Here is a 27094-nt window from a genome sequence, read left to right as displayed (position 1 = left end):
AAGGTTTGCACCCCGTGTTTAAATGTCCCAGGGGGGGATTTGCGAGTCGAGGACGATTGGGGCGTGGAGGAATCCCGAGTGGATCAGGTTTCTGAATGTAAGGCCCCTTCTCCCATTAAATTGATGGCTCTGGAAAGATGGTTGGTACGGTATCCATTGGGGAATGATGCATATTTATTGTGGGTGGGTTTTGCGGAAGGTTTTCCGATCCCGTTTGAAGGTCCGATTTTGGATCATAAGTGTAAAAATTCTGCATCGGTGGGTCAGAATGCTGAGGTGGTTAGGAGGAAGTTGTTGAAGGAGTTAAGTCTCGGTCGTATAGCTGGGCCGTTTGAGAACCCTCCAATTCAGAATTTGGTGCTATCCCCATTGGGTGTGATACCGAAAAAAGCTCCGGGTACCTTCCGGTTAATTCATAATTTATCATACCCGGAGGGTTGTGGGGTTAATGCCTTCATAGATCCCGAGTTGTGTACTGTGCAATATGCAAGTTTTGAGCAGGCTGTAGATTGGTTGAGGCAGTTAGGACGGGGTGCCTTGATGGGAAAAGCGGACATTGAGTCAGCTTTTCGTTTGTTGCCAGTTCATCCAACTGCATTTTGGTTGCTGGGGTTTACATTTGAAGGAAAATTTTATTTTGATAAATGTTTGCCTATGGGGTGCTCGATTTCATGCAATTATTTTGAGGCATTTGCAACATTTTTACACTGGGTGGTGGAGCAGGTTAGTGGTTTGGATTCTATCGTTCATTACTTGGACGATTTTCTATTTGTGGGTCCTCAGAATTCAGATCAGTGTGCTTCGCTGATGTCAGCATTTAGTACAGTGGCAAGGGAAATTGGTGTGCCTTTGGCACTGGATAAAAGTGAGGGACCTGTTACCAAGTTGGTGTTTTTGGGAATTGAGTTAGACTCGGTTCAGATGGAATCGCGTCTGCCAGACAACAAAATCATTGCGTTGCGTGACGAGATTGATCAGGTGTGTAATAAGGGTAAGGTGACTTTGAGAGAAATCCAGTCATTGCTGGGTCATTTTAATTTTGCAACGCGGGTAATTCCAATGGGGCGGATATTTTCCAGACGGTTAGCATTATTGTCAGTTGGTTTGAGAAAGAAGCATTTTAGGGTGCGTTTAACGCAGGCAGTGAGGGCAGATTTGATGATTTGGAAGCAATTTTTATCAGAATTTAATGGCATATGCATTTGGCAGGAGGCTTTAGTTTCTAATGTTGATCTACAATTATTTACTGACGCTTCGGGGGAGAGGGGATTTGGAATTTATTTCAGAGGTGCTTGGTGTGCGGAAGCTTGGCCTCCATGGTGGAAGGAGAAGGGTTGGTGTGCAAATATTGCTTTGTTGGAATTATTTCCAATTTGGGTGGCCCTGTGTTTATGGGGGGCCCAATTGAGTAATAAAAGGATTGCCTTTTATTCTGATAATATGTCAGTGGTCTGGGCGATTAATAAGCAATCTTCGCGTTGTCCTTTGTTAGTGGAGTTGTTGAGGTTAATTGTGCTAAAATGTCTGCAACTCAATGTTTGGTTAACTGCCAGACATGTGCCAGGAGTGTGTAATGAGATTGCGGATGCTTTGTCTCGTTTACAGCTACATCGTTTCAGAGCTTTGGCGCCATTAGCAGATTGGGAGCCTACAAGGATGTCAGAAGATTTGTGGTCCAATTTTCAGGAGGTTGTGAATCTCTGTTGATGAAGGCCTTAGCTCCGAATACTTGGAAAGCTTATGGAGTGGGCTGGCGTCGTTTTTTAGCATTTCTGGAAGACAATCAGTTGGAATTGATTATGCCAATCGAGGAGGAGAGAGTGGTCAGATTTCTTCCTTGGGCAATGACCAAAAAATGGTCGTTTGGGATAGTTTCTCAGACGATGGCGGCGATTGCATTTGTGTCTAAAGTGCTGGGTTGGAAAGATCCAGCTGGGTCCTATTTGATTCGCAAGTTATTGTGTGGTTATTCCAGAGAAGAAAGGAGAACAGGCATGGCAAGGGTGAGACGCCCACTGTTCTATGCGCAGGTTGTGCAGTTATGTATGATTTTACCGCACATTTGCTTTTCAGCATACGAGGTGCGATTATTTCAAGTGGCATTTGTGGTGGCTTTCTTTGCAGCGTGCAGAGTGGGAGAATTGGTGGTGACTTCTAGGAGGGTAATGGATGATGGGGGTCTGCGGAGCAGAGATGTTATAGTGGAGAAAGGTCTGTTGCGTTTATATTTACGCAAGTCAAAGACAGATCAGGAGGGAAAAGGTAAATGGATTACTTTACGAGCAGCTAAGTGCTTGGAATTTTGTCCGGTTCAATGTGCAGTGGATTACCAAGGAGTACGACCAGTGGGTGGGGAGATTTGGTTGGTGCATCAGACTGGTTTGCCATTGACTAGGTACCAGTTTGCAGCTGTATTGAAGAAAGGTTTAGAGTATATGGGTTTGGAGCCTAAGGATTATGGGACGCACTCCTTTAGAATTGGTGCGGCTTCCAATGCAGCGCAGGATGGGGGTTCGGTGGAGTTAATTCAGCGTTTGGGGAGGTGGCGTTCCAATAGATATAAAGGGTATGTGCGGACTCAGAAAGGGAGTATTGTATGTTAATTGTTTTAGTTTTTTTTTTTTTTTGCAGATGTATTGCCTCCAGATATATGTGTGTGGATTTGTGGCCATTCGTATGTCTTCTGGGCGCACAAGCATGCACGGGAGTCCAAGTGGGGAGCCAACTTGGGACTGGTTGAATTTGGTATCCGGATCCGCTGGTTGGCCATTCGTGGCATGACTTGGCAGCAGATGGTACCGACATTACTTCAAGCAAGGAGATTTTCATCACCAGTTTTAATTTTCATACATTTGGGGGGAAATGATTTGTGTAATGTAAAGGGTGTTGATTTAATTCGTGTGATGAAAACTGAATTATTAGCTGTGATGTCATATTTTCCTGAAGCGTTACTGGTTTGGTCACATATTATCCCACGACGCGTGTGGAAGGGGGCATATAATCAAAAGGGTATTGAGCGTTTACGGAGGAGAGTTAATAGTGAAGTTTCTAAATTTATGGGGCGAATGGGTGGTTTGGTAATGGTGCATGAATTGATTTCTGTGGATTGCGCAGGTTTATATAGAAAGGATGGGGTTCATTTGTCTGAAATTGGGTTGGATATATTTCTGAGTACTATCCAAGATCTTTTGGAGGATTGTTTAAAAAAAGGATTTGGCAGCAGCTGCAGTTATGGGGAGCGGTGACAAGATATAATCTGTCACCGCTTGTGGCCTGTAGGAGGGGTAGAGAGGCACCAGAGACGGTTACATGAATATTTGAAATGAATATTGTGAAATATATGGAAGTAAAGGAACTCGTGTGCGGAACCGCCACGGGTAAGATGTGGCTTGACGGCACCGTAAGTCACAGGGTAGAAGGGGATAATACGGAGAAAGGGAGAGCCAGTTTCGTTACCGAATGGCTTAGCTCTATTTAAAAAAACCGATCTGGGCACTTTACCTTATGATGAAAGATTTTGTGGCTAAGAAGATGTTAAGTGTTGAAGTTGAATTATTTATTAATGTTGGTGAATAAAGCTGCAGCCAAATTTTATTCCACGAGAATGTGTTATGGTGTTTATTATATCTATACGGAGTGTGGTATTAAATGGTCTGACTGAGGTGCGAATGTCAATGTTAAGAAGCCCTCACAGACTAAGGTGTGAGGGTAATAACATTGACTGAGGCAGTCAGGCAGCAGTAAGAGGGGAAGAAGTGGGTGGGGGAGGGGGAATAGGGGGAGGGATAGGGAGTGATAGGTGAAGGTAAAGTGAGGTAGGATAGCAACTAAAGGAAGGAAGAGGATTGGTGAATGAAGCAAGATAGTGATTGGTGGAAAAAGGGAGATAGGTAAGGAGTTTCTGGCGCGAAAAAGTATTGGGTGGGTAGGTAGGAAAGGGTGAGGGTGGTTAGGAGGTAGTTTTTTATGACCCTTCCCAGCCCACCCGATGGGTAGGGTTGATTGGGGGGGGTGTTTGAAAGGTGGGGTTGGTTAGTGAAGGAGGGGTTTAAAGAGGGGTGGTAGAGTTGGGGGTGACTGGTAGCAGCTTTTAAGGGGGTGCCTGTAGGAGGGGTAGAGAGGCACCAGAGACGGTTACATGAATATTTGAAATGAATATTGTGAAATATATGGAAGTAAAGGAACTCGTGTGCGGAACCACCACGGGTAAGATGTGGCTTGACGGCACCGTAAGTCACAGGGTAGAAGGGGATAATACGGAGAAAGGGAGAGCCAGTTTCGTTACCGAATGGCTTAGCTCTATTTAAAAAAACCGATCTGGGCACTTTACCTTATGATGAAAGATTTTGTGGCTAAGAAGATGTTAAGTGTTGAAGTTGAATTATTTATTAATGTTGGTGAATAAAGCTGCAGCCAAATTTTATTCCACGAGAATGTGTTATGGTGTTTATTATATCTATACGGAGTGTGGTATTAAATGGTCTGACTGAGGTGCGAATGTCAATGTTATGGAAAAAAGTATGCGTCTGTAGCTAGAATTTAGGGCACTTTTCCTGGACCCTGTTTTTTCACGAATAAGGCCCCAAAAAGTGCCCTAAATGACCAGATTACCCCCAGAGGGAATCGGGGATGACCTCCCCTGACTCCCCCAGTGGTCACTAACCCCCTCCCACCACAAAAAATGATGTTTCACAACTTTTTATTTTCACCCTCAAATGACATACCCACCTCCCTGGCAGCAGTATGCAGGTCCCTGGAGCAGTTGTTAGGGGGTGCAGTGGACTTCAGGCAGGTGGACCCAGGCCCACCCCCCCTACCTGTTACAATTGTGCTGCTTAATGCTTATTAGTCGTCCAACCCCCCAAACCCACTGTACCCACATGTAGGTGCCCCCCTTCACCCCTTAGGGCTATAATAATGGTGTAGACTTGTGGGCAGTGGGTTTTGAGGGGGATTTGGGGGGCTCAACACACAAGGGAAGGGTGCTATGCACCTGGGAGCTCTTTTACCTTTTTTTTTTGTTTTTGTAAAAGTGCCCCCTAGGGTGCCCGGTTGGTGTCCTGGCATGTGAGGGGGACCAGTGCACTATGAATCCTGGCCCCTCCCACGAACAAATGCCTTGGATTTATTCGTTTTTGAGCTGGGCGCTTTCATTTTCCATTATCACTGAAAAACAAAAACACCCAGCTCACAAATTGTCGAATAAAATATGGACGTCTATTTTTTTTCGAAAATACGGTTCGGTCCGCCCCTTCACGGACCCGTTCTCGGAGATAAACGGCCATGGAGATAGACGTTTTCGTTCAATTATGCCCCTCTTTGTCTTTTTGTGAGCTGCACATAGTAAACCTCGGCTCACACGACCACATATCAGAGGGATAATTGAACTTTGTGTTGTTCGCAGGACAGGCGGGTGAGATCTCAGGCCCAAAATGGACGCATGCCAATTTTTATTTTGCCGCAAGTGCATTTTCGGCTAAAAAAGGCCTTTTTTGCAGGTGCGCTGAAAAATGGACCTGCATGCATCCAATACATGAATCTACACCAGTGCAGGCCACTTTTCAGCACACCTTAGTAAAAGGACCCCTTAGGATGGACAGTGTTTTTTTTCCTACAATGCCAACAGCCATGGCTAAAATAAATCTGGATATTCAGTGCTGGAATCTGGATGGTTGCTGGAGCTAAATACTCATACCCAGAGAAGGCAGTAATAGGAATCCTATCCAGATGAAGATGATATTCAGCCTTTTGGCTGACTGAATATTGCTGCTAACTAGATAACTCCTGGACTAGCCTTGCTTCACTCAAGGACCACCCTGGTGCTATCTGGATAATGCCACCGAAATTCAATGACTGTCCCTGATCAGCAATACTTATCTTGAGAGTCTGTGCTACTTCCTGGATAAGCACTTTTGAATAATTTTCCAACTAAGTTTTACAAAATATACAAAAATATATTTATTAGACAAAAAAAGTTCCAAAAAAAAACTTTCAAAGAGAAAATGAACTGTAAATTATCAGGTTTCAATGTTCTGCCTGCATTGAGCTATACATTCATATAAATGAAAATTTTTTAAAAAATAGACAAAAATGCACATGTAAAGACTTTTAAAACTGAACTTTAAAAAAAATGGATCAGTTAATGAAATAATTCCAGATCAACAAAGGGTTTCTAGCTCATAAATGATCAATAGAATTTGCATTTTTACTTCTTTATAAAAACAAGCACACATATACAAATACTTTTTAAACAGATTTTTTAAATAGATGAACAAAGAATCTCTACCTCATACATGATCAGCAGAAACTGAGTGAGATCCAGAGCTCAAGGAGATAAAGGTAAAGCGGAGTTGCATGACAAATATTTCTGTTCTGTGTTCACAGATGAAAGGCTGGGAGTGGAATCACAGAACTGAAATGGAAGTGAAGTAGACTTTAAATTATTTTCTGAAAACTGTGTTTGTGAGGAACTAGCTAAATTAAAAGTAAACAAAGTGATGGAATTGGATGGTACTGAAGACACTTAGGGGTCCTTTTACAAAGGTGCACTGAACAGTGGCTTGCGGTAGTGTAGATGCTGATTTTGGACGTGCAGAATCATTTTTCACCGCACCTATAAAAAAGCCTCTTTTTTCCCCGAAAATGGACGTGCGGCAAAATCAAAATTGCTGTGCATCCATTTTGGGTCTCAGACCTTACCGCCAGCCATATACCTAGTGATAAAGAATTTGGGCAGTAAGAACCTACTCGTGTCAGATGCCATTGGAGCGTGTCCAAAAATAAAAATTATTTTTCAGACACACGTAGCGGATGTGCACAAAAAATGAAATTACCATAAGAGCCACGCGGTAGTGGTGTGATAACTCCATTTTGGCGCATGTTGGGCGTGTATTGGTGCCTACATGGCTTAGTAAAAGGGGCACTTATTTAATAGATCTTAAGAAATGGGAGAGGTTTGTCGAGATTGGAAACAAGCGGATGTGGTTCCTCTTCACAAAAGTGGAGACAGGGAAGAAGTGGAAAACTACAGACCGGTAAGTCTCACGTCGGTGGTAGGAAAAATAATGGAGTCACTGCTGAAGGAAATGATAGTTAACTTTCTAGAAATCAATGGGTTACAGGACCCAAGGCAACATGGCTTTTGGCAGGGAAAATCCTGCCAAACGAATCTTATTGACCTCTTTGACTGGTGACCAAAGAACCGGATGAAGGACGTGCACTAAATGTAATCTACTTGGATTTCAGCAAAGCCTTTGATACAGTCCCCCACAGAAGACTCGAGAATACTCTGAAAGGGCTTAACTTATGACCAAAAGTAGTGAACTAGATAGGAAACTGGTTGACCAACAGGTGGCAGAGGTTGGTGGTAAATGGAATCTGCTTGTAGGAAAGGAAGGTGAGCAGTGGAGTTCCTCAGGGGTCGGTGCTGGGGCCTATTCTGTTTAATATATTTGTGAGAAATATTGCTGATGGTTTGGAAGGAAAGGTTTGCCTTTTTGCAGATGACACGAAGATAGCCAATAGAGTGGATACCCTGGAGGGAGTAGACACATTCATGAGGTGTAGTTCTCACAATCATCAATCCAGAGTGTGCAATGTTTTTTCTGATGTGATGCTTTCAAGTGAGTCTAATTATCCAACATTACAAGTCCATAAATCCAAAATCCACATAAATTTGGTTCCAAAGATGTTGCTCACAGTTCACGTTGGCAACTAGTACTAGATAGGAAGAGAGAAATTGATAAGCACAGCTCTGGAGAGGGACCTTGGTGTCTGAAGATTTCAAGGTGACGAAACAATGTGACAAGGTAGTAGCTACGGCCAGAAGGATGCTTGGCTGCATAGAGAGGAGTATAACCAGCAGATGAAAGGAGGTGCTGATGCCCCTGTAGAAATCATTGGTGAGGCCCCACTTGGAGTATTGTGTTCAGTTTTGAAGGGCGTATCTTGCTAAGGACATAAAAAGAGAAATGCGACCAAAATGGTAAGGAGATTGCATTGCAAGACATATAAGGAGAGATTTGAGGACCTGAACATGTATACCCTGGAGGAAAGAAGAGACCGGGGTGATATGATATAAACATTGAAATATTTGAAAGGTATTAATTTACAAATAAACTTTCCCAGAGACAGGAAGCTGGTAGAACTAGAGGACATGAACTTAGGTTACAGGAGGGCTGACTCAGGAATAATGTCAGGAAGAACTTTTGTTAGTAATATGTAATTTATCTTTAAAATCATGCATGGTACCGGAAGGTTGGAGGGTGGCCAACGTAATGCCAATTTTTTTTTTTTGTTACATTTGTACTCCATGCTTTCCCACTCATGGCAGGCTCAATGCGGCTTATATGGGGCAATGGAGGGTTAAGTGACTTACCCAGAGTCACAAGGAGCTGCTTGTGCCTGAAGTGGGAATTAAACTCAGTTCCTCAGGACCAAAGTCCACCACCCTAACCACTAGGCCACTTCTCCACTCCAGAGGTGATTCGGGAAACTACAGACCAGTGAGCTTGACGTCAGTGCCAGGTAAAATGGTAGAGACTATTATAAAGAATAGAATTACAGAACATATTCAAAAGCATGCATTAATGAGACAAAGCCAATGTTGATTTAGTGAAGGGAAATCTTGCCTCACCAATCTACTACATTTCTTTGAAGGGGTGAACAAACATGTAGATAAAGGTGAGCCGGTCAATATTGTGTATCTGGATTTTCAAAAGGTATTTGACAAAGTACCTCATGAAAGACTCCAGAGGAAATTGGAAAGTCATGGGATAGGAGATATTGTTCTATTGTGGATTAAAAACTGGTTAAGGATAGAAAACAGAGAGTAGGGTTAAATGGTCAGTATTCTCAATGGAGAAGGGTAGATAGTGGGGTTCCGCAGGGGTCAGTTTTGGGACAGCAGCTTTTAAAAATATTTATAAATGATCTAGATATGGGAATAACTAGTGAGGTAATTAAATTTGCTGATGACACAAAGTTATTCAAAGTTGTAAATCATAGTAACATAGTAATATAGTAGATGATGGCAGAAAAAAGACCTGCACGGTCCATCCAGTCTGCCCAACAAGACAACTCATGTGTGCTACTTTTTGTGTATACCCTACTTTGATTTGTACCTGTGCTCTTCAGGGCACAGACCGTATAAGTCTGCCCAGCACTATCCCTGCCTCCCAACCACCGGCTCTGGCACAGACCGTATAAGTCTGCCCAGCACTATCCCTGCCTCCCAACCTCCAGTCCCACCTCCCACCACCGGCTCTGGCACAGACCGTATAAGTCTGCCCAGCACTATACCTGCCTCCCAACCTCCAGTCCTGCCTCCCACCACTGGCTCTGGCACAGACCGTATAAGTCTGCCCAGCACTATCCCTGCTTCCCGACCTCCAGTCCTGCCTCCCACCACCGGCTCTGGCACAGACCGTATAAGTCTGCCCAGCACTATCCCCGCCTCCCAACCTCCAGCCCCATCTCCCACTACCGGCTCTGCTATCCAATCTCGGTTAAGCTCCTGAGGATCCATTCCTTCAAGAGGATTGTGAAAAATTACAAGACGACCTTACAAGACTGGGCATCCAAATGGCAGATGATGTTTATATGAGCAAGTGCAAAGTGATGCATGTGGGAAAGAGGACCCCGAACTATCGCTACGTGATGCAAGGTTCTGAGTTAGGAGTCACTGACCAGAAAAAGGATGTAGGAGTCATCATTGATGATACTTTGAAACCCTCTGCTCAGTGTGTGGCAGCAGCAAAGAAAGCAAATAGAAAGTTAGGCATTATTAGGAAAGGAATGTAAACTAAAAATGAGGATGTGATTCCTTTGTGTCTGCAATTCTGGTCACTGTTTCTCAAAAAAGATATAGTGGAATTAGAAAAGGTACAGAGAAGGGTGACGAAAATGATAAAGGGGATGGGATGACTTCCCTATGAGGAAAGGATGAAACAGCTATGGTTCTTTAGCTTGGGAAAAAGATGGCTGAATGGAGATGTGATAGAGGTATATAAAATAATGAGTGGAGTGGAACGGGTAGATATGATTCGCTTGTTTACTCTTTCAAAAAAATACTAGGACTAGGGGGCACGCAATGAAGCTACAAAGTACTAAGTTTAAAACGAATCAGAGAAAATATTTCTTACATGTAATTAAACTCTGGAATTCGTTGCCAGAGAATGTGGTAAAAGCAGTTAGCTTAGCGGGGTTTAAAAAAGATTTTTGATTACTTCCTAAAAGTCCATAAGCCATTATTAAAATGGATTTGGGGAAAATCCACTGCTTATTTCTAGGATAAGCAACATAAAATGTACTGTTTTGGGATCTTGTCAGGTACTTGTTACCTGGATTGGCCACTGTTGGAAACAGGATACTGGGCATGATGGACCTTCAGTATGTCCCAATATGGCAACACTTTTACTTATGTAGGGTGTAGATACCTGGAATGCCCTTCCGCAGGAGATGGTAGAGATGAAAACTGTAATGGAATTCAAAAATGTGTGGGATAAACACAAAGGAATTCTGTATAGAAGGTGTGGAACCAAACAAACTTAGCGATTGGATGGAAACACCAGTAATTGGGAAGCAAAGCCAATGTTGAGCAGACTTTACAGTCTATGCCCCGATTGTGGTTGGATAGATTCAGCTTCCATAACTGGAAAACAATGCCCATGCAGGGGAGACTTCTATGATCTGTGCCCTGAAAATAGCAAGGACAAATCAAGATCATGTATGTATCATACCTTATACTATGAGTTTATGTTGTTGAGCAGACTGGATGAACCATATAGGTCTTTATCTGCTATCATCTACTATGTTACTTATGATGAACATTTGACATTTACGCCTCCTCTAAATCATACATAAGTGTGAATAACTGCTCATTTGATTCTGGGGTTTTGAAGTATAAGGGGGCCATTGTGCTTTTCTCTCTGGCCTTAAAGAAACACCTTGAAAAGGCAAATATTTGAGATTTATTCTCAGCTCCTTAGTTGGTTTCTCTTGTATGTGCTTCTTCGATATGAGGTCTAAGTCCGACTTTGGATGTTTTGCAAAAAACATCCAAAATCTAAATAGTAATGAAGGTCATTTTCAAAAAGAAAAAGGTCTATCTTTTTTTTCAAAAAATGCTGTTTTGAACAAGGTTTTGTGATTTGGATGCTTTGTTTTTTGGTTCATTAAAAAAAAAAAAAAGTCCAAGTGCAAAACGCTCAAAATCAAGTCATTGGGATGTAGGAGGAGCCAGCATTTTTAGTAGACTGGTCCCCATGACCAGGAGACAAATGGGGCACCCTAGGGGGCACTGCAGTGGACTTCAAAAACTTACTCCCAGATACATCGCACCGTTGCTCCCTTATTTTGTCTGCTGAGCCCCTCAAAACCTACCCAAAACCCACTACCCCCAACTGTACACCACTACAATAGCCCTTATGGTGAAGGGTGCACCTATATGTAGGTACAGTGGGTTTCTGGTGAGTTGTGGAGGGCTAACAGTTTCCACCACAAATGTGACAGATAGATGGAGATAGGGACCTCAGTCCCCCACTCCATAGTGCACTGCACTGGCCACTACACTACTCCAGGGACCTGCATGCTGCTTTATTAGACCTGGCTCTAACATCTGAGGCTGTCACAGAGGCTGGGAAGTCATATTTTATTCACATTTGGGGGGTGGGGGTGGGAAGGGGTCAGTGACCAGTGGGGGGTATTGGGGGTCACCCCTGATTCCTTCCAGTGGTCATCTGGTCATTTAGGGCACCCTTTTGTGCCTTATTCATTATAAAAACAGGTCTAGCTCAAAACGTCTTAGTTTTAGTCCTGGATGGTTTTGTTTTGTTCCATTATGGCTGTAAAATGTCCAAGTCTTAGGAACGCCCAAATCCCGCCTTTAACACGCTCCCAACACACCCCCTTGTGTTTTAAACGTACTTCTGACGGACTTCATAGAAAAACATCTAAAATTGGTTTTGAAAATATTGAAATGCTGCTTTATGCCACTTTTTAGACATTTTTCTCTTTCGAAAATGAGCTCCATAGCCTTACACTTAAATATATATATATAGATACTACTGTTTATATATATATAATATTCTGTGGAGTCCTTTTACTAAGCTGTGGTAAGCACTAGCACACACTTACCACAGCTTAACAGGGTTTACTGTCTTATATGATGAGCATCCTGCGGTAATATTCTGATTGGTGTGCGCAAACCACATACTAAAAAATATCTTTTATCATAGAGGGAGCCAACCAAGCATATTGCCTAGATTTAGGTACCGATTATAGAATACACTTAGTTGATATTTCAGCACCTAAATCTACGTGCATCCATTTACACCAATGAAAGTGTGACATAAATCCCGGCATGTAGATTTAGGCACATTGGGCAAGATTCTATAACTAGGCGTGTAAATTTCACAACACTTACAAAATGCCCATTTCCCTGCTCATAGCCACACCCCTTTTTGCCTGTGTGCATTGGAAGTTCGGCGCACATTGTTACAGAATATGCTTAGCGAGTTGTGCGCCTAAATTCTAATCAGTGCCAATTTGTGCTCATTATTGCTTATTAAGTGCTGTTATCAGTGCTCATTAGCTTGTTAAGCTTGTTAGGGTATGTGCATTGTTACAGAATCTGTGCTGATGTCAGCGCAAATCTCTGGGCACACTACATAGAATCCAGGGGTATATTCCTATCATTGTCTTATCATTTAGCAAGTGTTAATCATTAGCATGTGCTAAACCTGTTCGCTAAATCTATTAGGACCCCTAAACGATGAACATTAGCACAAGGGGAATCCAGAGAAAAGCACAAAGGGCTCTCAAGATTGGAATAAGTGGACTTTATTAATGACCCGACATGGGCTGTGTTTCGTCATAAACTAACGCTTACCTCAGAGGTCAATTCAAGGAAACATCATTCAATGTACAGGTTGCTGGATAAAGAACAATGACTGCATATATTAAAAGTCCACCCTCAAAACCGGAGAAGTTCCTGATGCGGAGCGAAACACCAGGAAAAGGCGCCAAACAATCATTAACACATGGCCATTAATAGGAGAAATAGAAAACCATCCATTTTACTGCTACAGTAAAAATTACCTTAGCATGTGGGAAAAACTCACGTAAGGGCATGCTAAGACCACTTTATACCGCAGCTTAGTAAAAGTACTCCTGTGTGAAGCCACTCTGTTTTGCATTGTGTTCTTCATTTGTAATATTGTTGTTCCCACTGAACGTGTCAGCGAATGTATGTGTACTCCTGCATGTTGTTAAGACTCTTGAGGCTTGTTAAGTTAAAGTCTCAATATCTTGGCACACAGTCACACCTGGAGTCTCTATTATTTTTATGAAGCCTCTTTTATTTGAATAAATCAGATAATTTACTCACAGACAGATGTTCAGAAGTGCTGCTCCAGGGCACAGAGACTCCTTCATCTGAGAGCTGTTGGAGGTGGAGATCTGAGGAGAGATAGCTTTATTGCAGGGGAGAAAGATAGTTGACAGGTAGAAATGGTTCAAAGCTGGGTGACTGGAATGTGTGATATCTCATTATGGAGGAGATATTTTCAAGGTAAAAACCTAGGTTCATTCCAGGGAGTCAGGAGCAGGACAAGTACTGGTCAGAAGCAAGATGGTAAATGCCTCATGGCCAGAGAGGCAAGGGGGGGTCAAGAAGTCTCACAAGCCCAGGGAGGAGGAGTTAAAGACCAATTGGGACAGAGCCTGCCATAGAGTGGCAAGGGTGGTCCAAGAGGGCGGCCCTCGATTGGAGGGAAAGGTCATGCCTGGCTGACCTCCCAGGACAGAGATAGTGAGAATGACCAGGAAATGATAGCAGGAAGACAAAAAAGCCAAGCTTGGCAGAGAGAGAGAGAGGAGGTCTGGGCAGACTCACAGCCAGTGGTAACAGTTCTTACACAGCCAATCAAGTGTGGTTGTATTGCTTGTGAACTACTACATTACACACAATGCCTTGCTCAAGTACCTTTGCAGAGTGAGAACTGCAGCAATGATAGTCCTTAGACATGAGAATAACAGTAAAGGCATTAAACACATTTTAGGATCACATTATAAACTAGTGCGAGGCTGTCAGAGGACAGAACACATGTTCTTATGTATATTTTACAAAAGGCTTTGTGTTCAGTGAGCCTATTTTTAAAATATCCTGTGGGGCAGCACTTTACAGAACCGGAACATTGTACCAATGATTTTACGGTGAGAATACTAAAAGGTAATTTTAAAACAATACAGGAATGTAAGACCTTTGAAGTCAGAATGATTAAATATTTTGGCACCCACCAGACAGGACTTAACAAAGATCTGAGTTTTCTAGCCCATTATAAACCATAAAATTCTACTGCTTTGTCACTCTCTTATCTCCCTGTACCTCATCCACCCGACTCTTCCTGTCCCTCACCTAACCCACCCCACCCTCATCATGTTAGACTGTCACTGAAGTGCTTTGATGTTTCACTTATATACACTGTTATTTATCAACATTTGCTTATTTCTGATCTGACAAAGGGCTACCTTTGAAACCTAATCACAAAATGTATTGTTAGTCCAATAAAAAAGGTATGGTCTTATTTTCTTTTCTCTGTTTTATTTTATTCTATTTCTATTGATTATCTTTAAAAGTGGACTAACACAACTACCACATCTCTCTACTTAAAATATCCTAGAAGTTTTGAAAGCCTCAGTTTGGATATTCCTTTTCTGACCTAGGCATCCAATGTAAAATGGAAAATAAATGCACAAATAGAAGTTAACAATGTGGCCAAACAATCATGCTCATGGTGTGCTTCAAAATTTGCTTTGTGTATTCTACATAAGAAGCACACTTTGCAGTATCTAAACTGTCCAAAATCCTGAAAGTATTAATATTCTGAACAATATAATGAAAAGATTATGTAAACGAGGCAGTGGTGAAGGGCAGAAGAAATAATTGAAGTCTTTGAAGAATATTTGGTCTAGAAAGAGTGTTTTCAGAAGAAACTTCTTTGTAGTTGCTGCCAAACCCACAATCCTTTTTGGCTTATTAGTGGGTCCTTGGAATGTGATTTATCAAAGCACATGCAATTTCTTTTCTAAATCTGCTTCTTAGTGCTATCTTAATTTTCTTTTTTGAAGATAATTTGGTCATAGATTAATATCTTGAAGAAATAAATGGAAAATTATTGAACAAATACAATCTAATGATAATATACTACTGATAACTATCCGTACCATTGCATCAGTATATTTCATTTATTCTCTCTAATCCTTATGGTTGTATCCAGTTGATTAAATAGCTAGCTATTGTTCTCTCCTAGATGAAAAATTTATTTTCACATATAGAGATGAAACATAAGAATCATTTATTTGGTTAATCAGGATCTGAGGATAGAAGTTTATGACCATTTGATTTTTGGCCGAAACTCTTTTGACAGCATATTTAACCTGCATGGGAAATGAATAATGCATTTGTTTGATTGAGCAGCATCATGGGAAAAGAATAATTCAATTAATACTCCTCTCTGGCACTGGTAACTAATTTCTAATCTTGTTTTGACAGCCCGGTTAGTCCAAGAACAGTAGATTTTACATCTTCTTCATTAATCAGCATGCTGCTGTTACTACATTAAACTGAATTTGCACTTCTGCTTCTTGACCAGATAAAAAGACATCAAGAATATTTATCCTAGCATTCAAAAGCAAAAAAATTATGCCCTCAGCATGATTTATGTGTGTACAGGAGCATATATTTTTAGACCTGTCTATAAGTGCAGACATCAGCTCCATCAGCTTGCATCAGCTCCAACTAATTCAGAGTGCTACAGCCCGACTGATAGAAAGCTGCAAGTAGCATGATAACATCACACCCTTCCTGCAAAACTACACTGACTACCAGTACCTTACAGGGCTACATTTAAAACTCTGTGTTTGATTTTCAAGGTCCTCAGACAAAATGGGCCAGAGTACTTGAAGAATAAGTTAGCTCTATGTACACCTTTGAAACTTCTAAGGTCCTCTGAAGGAGCATCACTATCTGTATCTTCATCTAAACAAATTGTGCGATGTGATACCTGCCAACGAGTATTACATTGCAAGTTACATTGCAAACCGTACAAGGAGAGACTTGCTGACCTGAGCATGTATACTTTGGAGGAAAGGAGAAACAGGGGTGACATGATACAGACGTTCAAATATTTGAAAGGAATTAATCCGCAAACAAACCTTTTCTGGAGATGGGAAGGTGGTAGAACTTGAGGACATGAATTGAGGTTGAAGGGGGGCAGACTCAGGAGTAATGTGAGGAAGTATTTTTCCATGGAGAGGGTGGTGGATACATGGAATGCCCTCCCACGGGAGGTGGTGGAGATGAAAACAGTCATGGAATTCAAACATGCATTGGATAAGCACAAAGGAATCTTGTTTAGAAGGAATGGATCCACGGAATCTTAGCAGAGCTTGGGTGGCGAAGCTGGTAATTGAGAAGCAAAACCAGTGCTGAGCAGACTTCTACAGTCTGTGGCCTGAGAATGGCAAGGACAAATCAAACTTGGGTCTACATATAAAGTATCACATATCAAGTAAAATGAATTTATCTTGTTGGGCAGACTGGATGGACCGTACAGGTCTTTATCTGCTGTCACTCACTTACTATGAGTAGCCCCAAACTCTGGATCTTCCTCCAAGAGGGGCTACGTCTATCTTGAGAATATTTCTAGTTCAGGAAGCACATGAAAGCCTGGCTCTTCTCACAAGCCTTTAATACATGTGGTGACTGACTATACACTCACTTCATACCTGGACTAGCTTACTGCACACCTTGCAACTTAGACCAGTTCCTCATAACTTGTTTAACTGTTCAAAGATTTTGCCTTGAGTTTAGCCACCCATTTGTGTATCCCAATTGACTCTGTATTACCCATCTTGTCCCCATCTATATATCTGCACTTAGCCCCTCAGCTACATAGAAAAGCATTAGCATCATATCTATGCTACTTGAATGTTCTATTGCATTGCATAGTAGATGTTTCATTGGTATTATGCTGACATCATGTTATATCTGTTATTTGAATATTCATCCATGCCCTTGCATGTGTTAAGGCTATTTTCCCCACAGCCAGCATGCAGAAGGCATCTTTCCCTCCTTTTCCTCTTGATACCCTTGTTTCCTATCAATTTTTGTAGTTCCGTTTCCTCCCCTCCCATCTCTAACCCATTCACCTAATACTTTGTAGTATTTGTCCTGTATAAACCACTCAGACATCCCTTGATTGGCAGTATATCAAGTGCCTAATAGACTTGAAACTTTTATGAAACAGTGGTAAAAAGTGGCCTTAGTGTGTCCATATCCCACGGATTCTATATATAGCATCTGAAAATCCGTTCAGAAACTGAAGCGTATTTTATAATAATGTGCATAACTTAATTGGTTAACTAATTGATCAGTGCTGTTAATTGGATGCTAACAAACAATTATCAGCACTATTTGGCATAAATTGAGATTTACGCTCACAATAAGTGTATTCTATAAATCGTGTGCCTAAATTCTAAGTCGCATAGTTGAAAAGGGGGAGAGGTCATCGGCGGGGCATGGATGTTTCTAAAATCTATGCACATTATTATAGAATACAGAGAATACACTTGATCTGCGCCTAATTTGGGTGTCGGGATTTACACCAAGTAAAATGTGGTCTAAATGAACACGACCAAATTTGATGACATGGCGAGCTGCTCTGTGTATTCTACATACTGTGCAGAAATTTAAGTCTAGTCTATAATATTTAGGCGTACTGTAGAGAATACACCTAGATGTAATTTTTTTCATACAGATTTTTCATGCGCCTCATATAGAATCTAGCCCTATGCAGATCATTCCCATGCACTAAGGCTCTTTTTCCCGCAGGAGTAAAATGGCTGATTTTTCTATTTTCAGTACTAACGGCCACATGCTAATTTTCCCATCAGCACATGCCCATTGGCACATGAGTCCCCACCACCACCCATTATTTAGGTGGTATATTGCCATGTTCTAACCAATTAACATGTGCTTAGCACATGAGCTGTGTTAAGCACACGTTAATCGGTTATCACATGGCAATGTAGCTGCAATATCTGATTAATGCAGATCACATCCCCTCTCCATCCCAGACCCGCCCCCAGTGCTAAAAAGTACATTTTCTTTTTTAACATGGGAATAGCTACTGCATTTCCAAATATTACCACAAGATGCTTCAGAGCACCCTGCAGTATCAAGTTTTTGCTGCGGTAACCACACTTTAGTTCTTATTGCAGCTTGGTAAAAGGGTCCCGAAGTTTTCTGACTTTGAAATTTAAAAAAACAAATGCTTGTGCATCAACAATGAATATTTAATTCTAAATGAAGAAGAATTTTAAAACAAAAACATTTTTTTTTGTTTTTTATTTTTAAAGTGGCTTGACTTTTGTTTTCTTCATGTAGTGCTGCTTCAGTTAAGTACTCACATATTTCAAAGCTGTTTTATTTACACCTGAGGTATTTGGAGCACATTGAGGGGCCCTTTTACTAAGCCATGTAGGTGCCTACGCGTGCCCAACTTGCATCAAATTGGACTTATTGCCCGGTTACCGTGTGGCTGTTGTGGTAGTTACAATTTTGGCGTGCGTCCGCTACACGCCTTTTCAACAACAGGAAAACCTGTCCACAATGTTACATTTTTTCCCCTGTGTTGTAAACAATGTGCACTGTTCAAAAAGTGCACATGGTCTTTGTGAAGAGTGCACATTCTTTCTGAAGAGGGTGCACTCTTTTTCAACAATGCCACAATTTATGGTGTTGCCCCCAAATTGGGGAAAAAATGAAAATTCCCATAAACAACACAAAACAACAATTTTGGACTGCAAACCCTTACTAAACAACTTTGCAAATCTCAAATATATTTAATGTTTTCATGGGAGAAGTGGCCTAATGGTTAGCGCAGCAGGCTTTGATCCTGGCAACTTGGGTTCAATTCCCATTGCAGCTTCTTGTGACCTTGGGCAAGTCACTTAATCCTCCATTGCCAAAGGTACAAAACTTAGGGCCCCATTTACTAAGCTGTATAGATGCCTACATGCACCCAACGGGCTTCAAATTGGAGTTACTGCATGGGTCTTGTGTAATTTCAATTTTGGCGTACGTCTGAAAAATATTTTTTATTTTCTGGCGCACGTAGTGGATGCGCACCAAGTGGCATCTGACACGCATAGGTCATTACTGCCCAAATTCTTTATCACTAGGTCTATGGCTGGCGGTAAGGTCTTAGTCCCAAAATGGACGGGCAGCCATTTTGATTTTGCCGCACATCCATTTTTGGCAAAAAAGACATTTTTTTGTAGGTGCGCTGAAAAATAATTCTGCCTGCGCCCAAAACACACATCTACATTACTGCAGGTCCTTTTTCAGTGCATAAGTACATAAGTAATGCCACACTGGGAAAAGACCAAGGGTCCATCAAGCCCAGCATCCTGTCCACGACAGCAGCCAATCCAGGCCAAGGGCACCTGGCGAGCTTCCCAAACGTACAAACATTCTATACATGTTATTCCTGGAATTGTGGATTTTTCCCAAGTCCATTTAGTAGCGGTTTATGGACTTGTTCTTTAGGAAATCGTCTAACCGCTTTTTAAACTCTGCTAAGCTAACCGCCTTCACCACATTCTCCGGCAACGAATTCCAGAGTTTAATTACGCTTTGGGTGAAGAAAACGTTTCTCCGATTTGTTTTAAATTTATTACACTGTAGTTTCATCGCATACCCCCTAGTCCTAGTATTTTTGGAAAGCGTAAACAGATGCTTCACATCCACCTGTTCCACTCCACTCATTATTTTATATACCTCTATCATGTCTCCCCTCAGCCGTCTCTTCTCCAAGCTGAAAAGCCCTAGCCTCCTTAGTCTTTCTTCACAGGGAAGTTGTCCCATCTCCGCTATCATTTTAGTCGCCCTTCGCTGCACCTTTTCCAATTCCACTATATCTTTCTTGAGGTGCGGCGACCAGAATTGAACACAATACTCAAGGTGCGGTCGCACCATGGAGCGATACAACGGCGTTATAACATCCTCACACCTGTTTTCCATACCTTTCCTAATAATACCCAACATTCTATTCGCTTTCCTAGCCGCAGCAGCACACTGAGCAGAAGGTTTCAGTGTATTATCGACGACGACACCCAGATCCCTTTCTTGGTCTGTAACTCCTAACGTGGAACCTTGCATGACGTAGCTATAATTCGGGTTCTTTTTTCCCACATGCATCACCTTGTGACTTTGTAAAAGGATACCTTAGATTGTGAGCCCTCTAGGGACAGAGAAAGTACCTGCATATAATGTGTACAGCACTGCAGTAATAGTAAAGGATGTATAAGGTTAATTCCCGAGTTAACTTTATAAATCTATCTTTTTGCGGACCAATGTATAACTTTGCCTGGTAGAACAACATCTGGACAAGAGATATGCAGTTAGGAAGAGGCAGGCCAGAACTAATGCTTCTATATTCATAACTCAAGTTAGCAAGACATATTGGACTAGATTCTATATATCAAGCCTAAAAAATTGATTCTATAAATCAAACCTAAAAAATTGATTCTATAAATCAAACCTAAAGAATGCATCTAGGTGTATTCTATAAAGTGTGGCTACATTTAGGCATACTTTTTAGAATATGCTTAAATATCCTTACGTGAGGGCCCATCTGCATGACTAAATTTAGTCAAGGGCAGTTACACCAAGGAAAATGTGGTGTAAATGCCGATGCCTAAATGAGACGCAGACCGGGTCTACTCTATAGCAACATAAATACATTTTAGAAATGCCCACGACCTGCCATTCCACACCCATGGCCATACCCCCTTTTCAACCACATGACTTAGGATTTATTTGCATCACCTTACAGAATGCATTTAGACAGTTGGGCATGTAAATTCTAATTAATGCCAATTAATGTCAATAATTGCTTGTTAATTGGAATTTGTCAGCGCTGATTGGCTTCTTAACTAATTCAGTTGTGCAAGCAAATCCAGAATATGACCAGATTTGCACATGCAACTTAAGCCATGCTATATAGAATCTGGGGGATTATAACTAGAACTGTCATTTCGATTACAATTTTAATTACGATTGATCACGAGATTAAAGGTATGTTTTCACAGCCTACTTCAAAAATGCAGACCTAATTTAGAAACTACTGACCAGCTTTATTTTAAAGACGATATCTGATCTGCAGATCTTTCATGTGATCTTTGAGACAATTATGAATCAAGAAGAATTTCTAGATTTCTTATCTCTCTCTTGAAAGAAAGAGTTATTTCCTCCAGCTGCAATGACATTGAGGGGTCAAGGTGCTAGAAATTTACATGAAACCAATTATTTATAGAGTTCTTTCTCTAATTGAAACTACTAAGGTATTTCATAACATCATACCTTATTCAGATTTGGCATAAGATCTCACATACAGGATAAAAGACTATTCCTTTGTCACACTGAGATACAGAGAAGAAGGGAAAGCTAGCTCTTGGGATTATTTCTGAATTGAAAGCAAATGCCTAAGATTGAAAATATTATGAAGATAAATAAAAGAGAAAAAATTTTGATTAATTCTCCACATTCCATCTTATCTGATGAAAAGTCTTACTTCACCTCAAAGGGAAATGACATGAAAAAAAGCCAACCATCCCTCCCCTCCCAATAAAGTTCCCTTATTCTGCAGATCACTTTGAAGATGATAGTAGGAATTTTTAATGTTCATGTTTAAGGGAGAGGAATTGTTTTTGCAAATTTTTGTCAGCTATATTGCATTTTTTGAGGTGATAGATGCCAGCAATAATGTACAAGCAACATTCTTATGTATCAAGTGGGATGCATATTGTGCTTAAGAGATGTATGCTAACATTTATCTGGATATATCCAAGACCATTAAATAGCACTTCAGGGCCAACAGGTATTACAAAGCTGTGTTAATTTAGTAAGCAACCTCACCTACAGACAGCTAGCATTAGCCCTGCAAAATGCCAGTGCCTTTTATAAAATATCAAGGTGCCAGAACAACTTTGATACCAAGACAGAATATAGCAGTTTTATTAATAACCATTGCTAGTCTTTTCGTGTTTTCCTCCTACAATGTACTTATATTCGGCCTAAGCCTTGAAAGTTCCAGGCGGATCATGAAAGCAAATACAATCAAAATAGACTTCATAATAAATCGGAATTAAAAAAAAAATGCAGTTAAGACTGAATAAATTTGCATAACAAAAATATTTTACGCTGCTATTTAAAACAGGTATAATCTGGTTTCTCAATGCCAGTGGCAGTGCATTCCAACACTGTGCAGATTGAAAGAGAAAAGATGAAGCGTGGAAAGATTTATACTGAGGACTTTTGCCATTAAGAAAGTACAAAATCAATCGTTCCTTTGCCTGAGCAATGTGAGCTCTTGGGGCCATTAAAACCAATGTACTCATGTGAAGGATCCATACCACACAATGTTTTAAAAATCAAACAGCCTAATTTAAATAATATAGCCAATATAGTTTGCGAGAAAGGGCCTTGTTTACTAAGCTACGTTATAGGCGCGTTAGTGTTTTTAATGCGCATTAACCATGTGCGCACCTACAATATCCCTATAGGCGCCTACACAGTTAGTGCATGAGCTAATTGTAGGCGCGTTAAAAACACCTTAGTAAACAGGGTCCAAAGAGAGGTAACTGCATCAAATCTGCCTGCCCAACAAAGTAAACAAACAACGGGCGCTCATTTTCAATGCAGATGGATATCTCAAAATGCCAGATAAAGGTCCATCTGCCAAAAATATCCAAATCACAATTTTTGAAAGGCAGAATTTGGATGTCTTACATGGGAAAAGTGTCCACATTTCCAAGTTTTTCTTTCATTGGCCATGGGCTAATTTTCCCCTTAGCACGTGAGACCCTATTGCCACCTATTTTGTATGCAGTAAGGGCTCACGTGCTAACCATGTGCTAATTGGTTAGAATGCGGCAATGTATCTATGCTAATCAATTAGTGCATAATATGCCTACTCTACACCCCCAGATCCGCCCCCAGCACTACAAAATAAAATCACATTTTTAGTACATGGGTAGCAATAGAGAAAATCAATCAAGGGACCAGAACTCCCTCAATGAGTGTCCCAGTTCAGTGTCATCTCTCCACACCCGCCACCATCCAGTAATATTTCCTCCCATTTTAATGGACCTAGGGGCCATTTTACTAAGCCGCGTAGGTGCCTACGCAAGTCTAACATGTGTCAGTTTCGAACTACCGCCCAGCTACCGCATGGCCCATGCGGTAATTTTATTTTTTATGTGTGTCTACTATTTTCGGGTGTGCGAGCGGTAATCAGAATTGTACGCACATTGATGATTACTGCCTAGTTAACGCATGAGACCTTACCACTATGTCAATGGGTGGCAGAAAGGTCTCAGACCCAAAATAGACGCAAGCCAATTTTCATTTTGCCGCATGTCCATTTTCGGCCAAAAAAGTGCATTTTTTACAGGTGCGCGCATCCAGAACACATGCCTACACTAGTGCAGGCCATTTTTCAGTGCACCTTAGTAAAAAGAACCCTTAGAGGCGTATTTTCAAAGCACTTAGACTTACAAAGTTACATGGCAACCTATAGAATTTTGTAAGTCTAAGAGCTTTGAAAATATGCCTCTTAGTGTTCTTAGTTTGGCTATTTCAGCAACAATCCTGAATTTGGAAATCATGCAAAAGGATTCCTTTTGGAACCCTGTATCAAGTGCTCTAAATCTGACCACCCTTAATCCCTTCCTACTAGGAACTGTGAATGCTAATTTTATAACATTCCCTACCCAAGGCAAGGTAAGGAAGGTTCTGTCTGGGAATCAAACTGGGGGCCATCTGTATGGCATCATGCAACACTGCTACTGAGCCACCAGCCCTTTATATATTTATGTTTATGTTTATTGAACTTGATGTACCTCCTTTCATGGAATACAATAGGATTATTTTTACTTAGAGTACTGCTGTCTGGAATATTTGCCATAGTTCTAGCTGATAGTTCTAGCTGATACTTGATACTTTCCGCCCCCAGCACTACAAAATAAAATCACATTTTTTAGCACATGGGTAGCAAGCACCAATGCCAAAATTACTGCGGAACACCTGAATGTGTCCTGTAGTAAAGCATTTTAAGCTACGGTAAGCATATGTTAGTGCTTACCGCAGCATGGTAAAAGGATCCCCTAATCAACAATATTAAAAGCCTCCTTAAATAAAAAAAGTTTTCAAGTTCATGGAAATAAAATGATTTATAGCTACACCTGCAGAGAGATGGAACATAGTGGGTCGTGGGATCATTATTCATTGTGTTTCCTAAATTGCAAACTTGCTACAATTAAGCAAAAAGTCCCCTTGTGAAGAGTGATGCATGTTTCCGTTACCCATGAAAATGATCTGCACAATACATCTACACTTCTTCTGGCATTGTGATCTGCAATAAGCAGACAAGGCAAAGCAAACATTCATTTTATCACTTCCAGGATTTCCTCTCTATTTTTCTGAGCATCTAGCAAAATAGCCACAGTTATGAACTTACCACTGATTGTAATTGGGCCTCAGATTTCTAGACAAAAATTTGATGAAGTACAGTGTTAGAGAAAAATGGGATTTGCAATATCGCTGGAAAATTATTCTGCATTTTAAAATGTGTCTATTGTACAGTGCATCAGAAGGAAACAGAACCTAGATATCAGTTTTCATTTTACAAGGCTCATTTACCTCTGGAAGGTGAATATTTACTGGAGTGGGCACTTTTGAACATATCTAATTTTGACAATTTCCTCATCTTAAATTAATATTCCTATCTAACAGCACTTTGGGAATGGGCTAAAATCAACAAATCTTGCTTTTACCCAGGTAAAATTGAGCCCCTGAGGGAGCTATGAATACCCACTTAAATCACAAGTCAGGAATCTTGGGGTACAGCTAGACTTAACACTTACACTGATCCCCCAAATTCAAGCAACCTTCAGGAACTGCCTCTATTATCTATGTCTTCGAGAAGACACGTTTTGTCACAACGGCCCATGTCATGATAACATCAAGGCTGGATTATTGTAATGCACTCTACATTGGTTGATAACCAAAAGTTTGTATCAGCTCCAATTGATTCAAATGCTGCAACATAACTGATAGGAGGTTGTAAGTGATATGATGACATCACACCATTTCTGCAAAACTTCACTGGCTACCAGTATAATACAGTGCTAAATTTAGAACTCTGTTGTGGCAATTCTATAAATTGGCACCAAAGATGTAAGCTCCACAATGGGTGCATCTAAGCCATTATAGAATGCTAGAACAAAATATAAATGCCCAAATATAGGCTGGTGTAAATTGGCAAGCCGAAGGTGCTCATTTTCGAAGTACATATATCTCAGAATGGCCAAAAAAAGGTCAAAATTGTGATTTTCAAAATGCAAAATCATAACGTATTTCACTACAGTTTGTCCAAATAGTAAGGGGGTGTGTTGGAGGCGTGTTTTGAGCAAGACTAAGGCAAGCCCAAAATTAGGAGCACTTTCAGTGATAATAGAACAGGAAGAAATATACAAGGCAAAAAAAAAAAAAAGGACGTGTTTAGACCAGTTTCAATCACATCTAAGTTACAAAAAAGTGCTCTGATTGACCACCTGACCACTGAAAGGATTAAGACTTGACCCCTTCTTAATCCCCCAGTGGTTGTTGTCCACCGCCCACCTGTATAACAGCTAGAGGTTTTTGGGCATACCCAACAGAACAGCAAGTGGTTCTCAGGAGTAGCCTTGTGGTTAATGTAATGGATTGTGAACAAGGGGATCCAGGTTCAAATCCCACTCTACTTAGTACATTTGTGGTGGAAATCATTAGGTGCCAACTTATAGAATTGTCTTTCACATAAGATCTTCAAGGACCTTAAAAAAAATGGGCCAGCATACTTTAAGAACAGAATCTTTCTCTATTCACCTGTCCTCCTAAGGAACATCTCTAAACACACACTTTTCCGAGTTAGCCCTCATACTCTGGAACTCGCTGCCAAGAATGCTTCTCTTAAAATAAGGCTATCTCTGCTTCATGAAGTAGGTGAAAGCCTGACTCTTCTCCCAAGCATTTAATGGAAGAAACAACTACCTGATCAATTCAATTCACTTCTTGTATACCGCTAATATCCCTTTTCCAAGGTTCAGAGCAGTTTACATTCTGGGTAGGCACAATCAGGAGAGAAGGTACTACACTGAGCATTATCATATAATTTAATGGAGGATTCGAGAAAATGAAGGTAGTGAAGGATTGATATGAGGTGGTCTTTGGGAAGAGGAAGGTTTTAAACCTTTTCCGGAAGCTGGGGTAGTTGTCTGTTCTAATGATGATTGGTAGAGAGTTCCACAATTTAACTCCTAGAACCTGGAAAAGAGAGCCAAAGATCTTAAGGTATTGAATACTCTTATGAGACAGTGATGAACCAGCTTATTTTTGAAAGAGATCACCGGCCATCTTCCGACACAAATTGGGAGATGGCCGGCCATTTCCTGAAGCCGGAGAAATCGGTATAATGGAAAGCCGATTTTGGCCGGCTCCAACTGCTTTCCATCACAGAGCCGGCCAAAGTTAAAGGGAGCATTTTGGAAGGGTATGGGAGGCGGGACGGAGGCGTTGTTAAGACATGGCCGGCTTCAGCTGATAATGGAAAAAAGAAGACTGGCTCTGAAGAGCATTTCGCCGGCTTCACTTGGTTCATTTTTTTTAGGACCAAGTTTCAAAAAAAGTGCCCCAATTGACCAGATGACCACCAGAAGGAATTGGGGATCACCTCCCCTTACTCCCCCAGTGGTCACCAACCCCCTCCCACCCAAAAAAACAAAAAAAAAAAAACCTTTTTTGCCAGCCTCTATGCCAGCCTGAAATGTCATACCCAGCTTCCTGACAGCAGTATGCAGGTCCCTGGAGCAGTTTTTAGTGGGTGCAGTGCACTTCAGTCAGGTGGACCCAGGCCCATCCCCCCTACCTGTTACACTTGTGGTGGTAAATGGGAGCCCTCCAACCCCTCCAAAACCCACTGTACCCACA

General features: G+C 41.2%; 1 long non-coding RNA gene across 1 annotated transcript; it reads left to right on the top strand.

The window, feature by feature from the left end:
* Positions 1-2720: 2720 nt before the first annotated feature.
* Positions 2721-7339, top strand: LOC115468066. Its single transcript, XR_003941816.1, has 3 exons — positions 2721-3275; positions 3515-3519; positions 7328-7339. It is a non-coding gene; the product is annotated as an uncharacterized LOC115468066 (long non-coding RNA).
* The last annotated feature ends 19755 nt before the right edge of the window (positions 7340-27094 follow it).

The sequence above is a fragment of the Microcaecilia unicolor genome, chromosome 4 (assembly GCF_901765095.1).
Source record: "Microcaecilia unicolor chromosome 4, aMicUni1.1, whole genome shotgun sequence".
NCBI lineage: Eukaryota > Metazoa > Chordata > Amphibia > Gymnophiona > Siphonopidae > Microcaecilia > Microcaecilia unicolor.
Note: the sequence above shows the minus strand (reverse complement) of the source record. Positions and strands in the feature narration are given on the sequence as shown.